At 41.3% G+C, this 6,849-nt stretch overlaps 1 non-coding gene across 1 annotated transcript; it reads right to left on the bottom strand.

The window, feature by feature from the left end:
- Positions 1-6,615: 6,615 nt before the first annotated feature.
- TRNAR-UCG (transfer RNA arginine (anticodon UCG)) lies at positions 6,616-6,688 on the bottom strand. Its single transcript has one exon. It is a non-coding gene; the product is annotated as a tRNA-Arg (tRNA).
- Between the last annotated feature and the right edge of the window lie 161 nt (positions 6,689-6,849).

Below are 6,849 nucleotides of genomic sequence, written 5' to 3'. Positions count from 1 at the left end.
ACCTTACCTAACCTAACCTAACCTAACCTAACTTAACTTAACCTAACCTAACATAACCTAACATAACCTTACCTAACCTAACCTAACCTAACCTAACCTAACCTAACCTAACCTAACCTAACCTAACCTAACCTAACCTAACTTAACTTAACCTAACCTAACCTAACATAACCTTACCTAACCTAACCTAATCTAACCTAATCTAATCTAGTCTAAACCTAACCCTAAACTAACTAACATTGAATATACATATAATGCCAGGATTTTATGTATGATATTTACAGTTTCTACAAGTCATGTGTTTTCCATAAATGACAGACTTAAATATTTTGGTTTTATTATTTTGGCTTTGCTTAAAAATTATAATAAAACCTAATGTTTTTTTTAAGTGTTTAATGCCATCATATAGGGTATACTTCATATACTTCCTAAACCTGACTTCCTACAAATAAAACTGACATCTCACCCTACATTAAGACTGCATATATTTTTAGGTAAGTAATGGGTATACTGTGTGTGTATTATGCTTTGTATTTTTTTAATGTCTAGTTTTATTGCTAACTTAATATATGTTAGTGTAAACTTGTTATCTGGCATTTATATGCATTTGTAAGTGGAAATAAATGGCGTTCTGCTTTCCGGCGATGTCTGCTTTTCGGCAGTAGTCTGGAACCTAACCTGCCGTATAAGTGGGGCCCTACTGTATAAATTGTGTTGTTAACGTGTACAAGTCATGTTCTCTCAGTTAATAGCTGATTTAAATTATTTTTTTTATCACTCTGCTTATGGTATTTAAATAAAATGGGATTTTTTTTTTCCAAACACCATCATGGCTGAAACAGTTTGCCAAGATCCCTTTTTAATACTTTACTCAAAATTTCCATTCTATTTGTGGTCGAAATAGAATGGGAAGTGTTGATGTCGCTTTGTTGACATCAACAATGTTCTTTTGCCTTATGTCAGAGATCAAAGTCATCCCGTTAACTGGTCCTCTGCTAAAACTATCCACACAGCCTGGTTGATCAGGCCTGATCCACCACGAGGCCTAGTCTGTGACCAGGCCTCGGGGGCGTTGATCATCAAAACCCTCTCCAGGTATACTCCAGTTATACCTCTTGTAGCCTTTACAGGCGCTGTCTTGTGGTATCACTTCTTACACACAACTTTCCTGTTATGACTCTTCGTCCTGGCTTTGCCTGTCTGTTTCTTTACCTCCCTCTGAATATCTGAATTCTCTCTTAACTTGATCTTACCTTTTCCTATTTTATTTTCATTTTGACCTGCACTCTGCATTATCTTTGCCTTCCCTGTATTCTAACTTTCCCCTCTTTCTTGTTTCCTCTTCTTTCCTTGCTTGCTCCAACTGGGCCACTTCAACCCAGGATAATTCTCGTTACTCTCTTCCTACTTTTGCCCGGCAATGATCACTAGAGCTGCAGTGCACCTCTGTTCTTATACTCTTTGGTTTACTACTATTACTATTACGACTACTACTACAAATTCTTTCGCTATTGCTACAATAAATTGTCGTCTCTGCCATTACTACTAACTCTACAACTACTGCTACTACATCATTACAGCTACTACCTCTACTGCTACCGTTATTACAACTACCACTAATTCGTCTGATACTACTGCCGCTAATTCTACGTCCACCACCAGTATCACTACAGCCACTGCTACTGTTACTACTTCTACTACTAGTAATACTACTACTACTGCTACTTTCACTATCACTTTTACCACTCGCTTCCTCCCCATCCTATTCCGTATTGTCTTCAGGCCTTCTCTAAGTTTCTCTCCCCAGTTGTTACTTGACAATAGTCAAGGACGAACCGAACCATCATTCTTAAGTTCTTCTCCGAAGTACTGAGAAGAAATGCTTGGTAGATGAAAAAGAAGAAAGATTTAGAAAAAGATTTAGAAGACTTTCGATTATTGATATTATTTACGTTTGAGAGCTCAGGCATTTGTTTACAGCTGGGCAAGTAGAGGCAGTGTGTATTAGGAGACTTGCCCATACGTCTCGCTCTGCCCAGGCTGCCATCCACATCAGTCTACCAATTATGGTAGGATTATGAAGGATGGCAAGATCATGCAGGATCATACAGGCTGGCAGGATTATATACTAGGATGGTAGGATCATGCAGGATAGCAGGATCATTCGAGATAGCGGGATCATACAGGATGGTAGGATCGTGTAGGAGGGCAGGGGATCATGTACTAGGATGGCAGGATAATGCAGAATGGCAGGATCATATTGGATGGCAGGATTATGTACTAGGATGGGAGAATCATTTACTAGGATGGCAGAATCATGTACTAGGATGACAGAATCATGTACTAGGATGACAGAATCATGTACTAGGATGACAGAATCATGTACTAGGATGGCAGAAACATGTACTAGGATGACAGAATCATGTACTAGGATGGCAGGATCTTGTACTAGGATGGCAGAATCATGTACTAGGATGGAATCAGTACTAGGATGGCAGAATCATGTACTAGGATGGCAGGATCATGTACTAGGATGGCAGAATCATGTACTAGGATGGCAGGATCATGTACTAGGATGGCAGAATCATGTACTAGGATGACAGAATCATGTACTAGGATGGCAGGATCTTGTACTAGGATGGCAGAATCATGTACTAGGATGGCAGGATCATGTACTAGGATGGCAGAAACATGTACTAGGATGACAGAATCATGTACTAGGATGGCAGAAACATGTACTAGGATGACAGAATCATGTACTAGGATGACAGAATCATGTACTAGGATGACAGAATCATGTACTAGGATGGCAGAAACATGTACTAGGATGGCAGAAACATGTACTAGGATGACAGAATCATGTACTAGGATGGCAGAAACATGTACTAGGATGACAGAATCATGTACTAGGATGACAGAATCATGTACTAGGATGGCAGAAACATGTACTAGGATGACAGAATCATGTACTAGGATGACAGAATCATGTACTAGGATGACAGAATCATGTACTAGGATGGCAGAAACATGTACTAGGATGGCAGAAACATGTACTAGGATGGCAGGATCATGTACTAGGATGACAGAATCATGTACTAGGATGGCAGGATCATGTACTAGGATGGCAGAAACATGTACTAGGATGACAGAATCATGTACTAGGATGGCAGAAACATGTACTAGGATGACAGAATCATGTACTAGGATGGCAGAAACATGTACTAGGATGACAGAATCATGTACTAGGATGGCAGAAACATGTACTAGGATGGCAGAAACATGTACTAGGATGACAGAATCATGTACTAGGATGGCAGGATCATGTACTAGGATGACAGAATCATGTACTAGGATGGCAGAAACATGTACTAGGATGGCAGGATCATGTACTAGGATGGCAGAAACATGTACTAGGATGACAGAATCATGTACTAGGATGACAGAATCATGTACTAGGATGACAGAATCATGTACTAGGATGACAGAATCATGTACTAGGATGGCAGAAACATGTACTAGGATGGCAGAAACATGTACTAGGATGACAGAATCATGTACTAGGATGGCAGAAACATGTACTAGGATGACAGAATCATGTACTAGGATGACAGAAACATGTACTAGGATGGCAGAAACATGTACTAGGATGACAGAATCATGTACTAGGATGACAGAATCATGTACTAGGATGGCAGGATCATGTACTAGGATGACAGAATCATGTACTAGGATGACAGAATCATGTACTAGGATGACAGAATCATGTACTAGGATGGCAGAAACATGTACTAGGATGACAGAATCATGTACTAGGATGGCAGAAACATGTACTAGGATGACAGAATCATGTACTAGGATGGCAGGATCATGTACTAGGATGGCAGAAACATGTACTAGGATGACAGAATCATGTACTAGGATGACAGAATCATGTACTAGGATGGCAGGATCATGTAGGATATCAGGTATAACGGACAAGTTTGAGGGAAAGATGCGAAGTACAGTAAAACTTTCTTATACTTTAATAATAATAATAATAATAATAATAATAATAATAATAATAATAACAATAATAACTTGTTGAAGGCTAACTATTATATTCCTGGTTTAGTACACACAGCACCTAGCAAAATGGGAGGTAATCAAGTTTGATCTGAGGAAGGAGCAGGGTAGCAGAGGAAAGTGAAAGTTAGAGGTGCAGGGGCGTGATGGTCCTTTTCTAGAAAGGGACACGGATTACGAGAATTTTAAGCCAAAGTTTTACCTGGCCATGATGCTGATTCGTTCCCAAAGGCGACTTATCACTCTGGATGCTCGTGTATAATTTTTCAGTGAAATTTTGATATAGTGTGTTAAGGAATCGTCTATAGGAGACGACTTCACTGTAAATTGACTCGTATTTAGATGGTAGACTGGATAGACTGGGAGATTAGGTTTAAAGCTTACCTACTACATGAGGGTCATTAAGGCTACGTGTTACCTATACACTACCAGTCAAATATGCTTCAATTCCTATAATGTGGAGCGGTTCAGTGATGGTGCAGTTTACTCGATACCATCAGCATCCGCGGACATTCCTGGTCAGAATGTCCTAACAGAATGTACCTGGATGTTAGTAGACTGTTGTGGATGGTATTATGGGCAGGGTGAGACATACCTGGAGTCGGGGGTCAATGCCCCCGCTGCCCTGTCCATGACCAGGCCTTGCTGTGGATCAGGGTCTGATCAACCAGGCTGTTACTGCTGGTCGCACGCAAAATGGACCACAGCCCGACTGGTCAGGTACTGACTTCAAGATAGCCAGGGGTCTATTGGCAATCCCCTTTATGTATGCTGGGAGGCAGTTGAACATAGGGGCAAGGTTCTTCACAACTAATGGCCTTATTCACCAAACAGTAAATAGGTACCTGGGTGTTAGTTCACTGGGCAGGCACGTATAAGTTCCATCAAACACCTTAACTACTGGGAGCGCCTGGAAGCATTTGACTTGTACTCACCGGAGCGCAGGCGAGAGAGATATATCATAATCTACACCTGGAAGATTCTGGAGGGACTGATCCCTAATCTACACACAGAAATCACTCCCTACGAAAGCAAAAGACTTGGCAGGCGATGCAACATACCATCAATGAAAAGTAGGAGCGCCACTTGTACGCTAAGTGATACCACAATAAGTGTCTGGGGCCCAAGACTGTTCAACAGCCTCCCACCAGCCATAAGGGGCATTGCTAATAGACCCCCTGGCTGTCTTCAAGAGGAAGCTGGACAGATACCTAAAGTCAGTGCCGGATCAGCCGGGCTGTGGTTCGTACGTTGGACTACGTGTAGCCAGCAGCAACAGCCTGGTTGATCAGGCCCTGATCCACCGGGAGGCCTCATCGTGGTCTGGCCGCGGGGGCGTTGATCCCCGGAATACCCTCCAGGTAGACTCCAGGTAGGCCTCCATACACCATCTTCTTTCCATCTCTTTATTTTACTTCTCTTCTTCAACTTCTTCTTCTTCTTCTTCTTCTTCTTCTTCTTCTTCTTCTTCTTCTTCTTCTTCTTCTTCTTCTTCTTCTTCTTCTTCTTCTTCTTCTTCTTCTTCATCTTCTTCTTCTTCCATTCTGGTTACAAGCAGTGTTAATGTTCTCTGGATGTCAAGGTGCCGTCTGTCTTCATAACAAACAAATTGTCTCAACTTTCACTCGGGTGATGGAAATAGTCGAGTGACCATGAATGATAGGGGCCCCTCCCCGTGCGCAAGAGACACTTTCTCTCTGGGGACCCCTAGGTGGGGCCCATCCTCTGAGGGAACCTACATCCAAGTGGGGGCCATACCTCTTTGAGAACTCTCTCTCGTTTGACCGCTCCTCCTCTGAGGAACCCCCTCCCCTCCTGTTAGGGTTCTGATTCCTGTGAGGACTCATCCTCCTCTTAGGGTTCTCATTCCTGTGGGGACCCCTTTCCCCTCCTGTGGGGACTCTTCCCTCTTGACATTCAAGAATGAAGCATTTTCAGAGAAAGAGAGAGAAAGAGAGAGAGATTGTTAAATACATATAAATATGGTTATATTTATGTATTGTTGCAGCCACGGTATGCACCATTTTGCTCTCAACACACACACAGAATATATATAAACATGAAATAACTGATTTTGAATCATTAACAGAACTGAGGCTAGCCGAGGATTCGAACCCATGTCGTTTTGGCCCGCCTCATGGTGAGCGAAAATCACGCATGACGCTCTAACCCACAGGATCACGCAATCCTACAAAAATCACGCACCCAGCAGAGCTAGGTGTTTTACCGTGATCCGAGGACATACGGTGGTGTGGGTGCATCAGAGCTAATTTCATTTTACTCCCAGTTCGTGTACTAGCCTCCACGAGCAGTATTTTATATTACTGTAACCACCAACGAGTGATATATATATATATATATATATAAATATATATATATATATATATATATATATATATATATATATATATATATATATATATATATATATATATATATATATATATATATACATACATACATACATACATACATTCGTGCCGAATAGGTAAAACTGATCAATTAGTAAGAACTCATTTAAAATTAAGTCTTAATCGAAAATTACGAGTGCTTCGACCGTGACAGGACTCGAACCTGCAATATTCGGATCCGAAGTCCGACGCCTTATCCATTAGGCCACACGGTCACCTTCCATATATATATATACATACCATATAATATAACATCTTTACTTCTACCAGTACATGTACAAGGTATACAGACCATAGCTGACATCAGTCCACTAACACCCAGATACCTAGTTTACCGATGAGTGGACATGGACAGCAGGTGTCTTAAGGAAACACG

This window comes from Cherax quadricarinatus, chromosome 49 (genome assembly GCF_038502225.1).
Source record: "Cherax quadricarinatus isolate ZL_2023a chromosome 49, ASM3850222v1, whole genome shotgun sequence".
Lineage (NCBI taxonomy): Eukaryota > Metazoa > Arthropoda > Malacostraca > Decapoda > Parastacidae > Cherax > Cherax quadricarinatus.
This window is presented reverse-complemented; position numbering and strand designations above follow the sequence as displayed.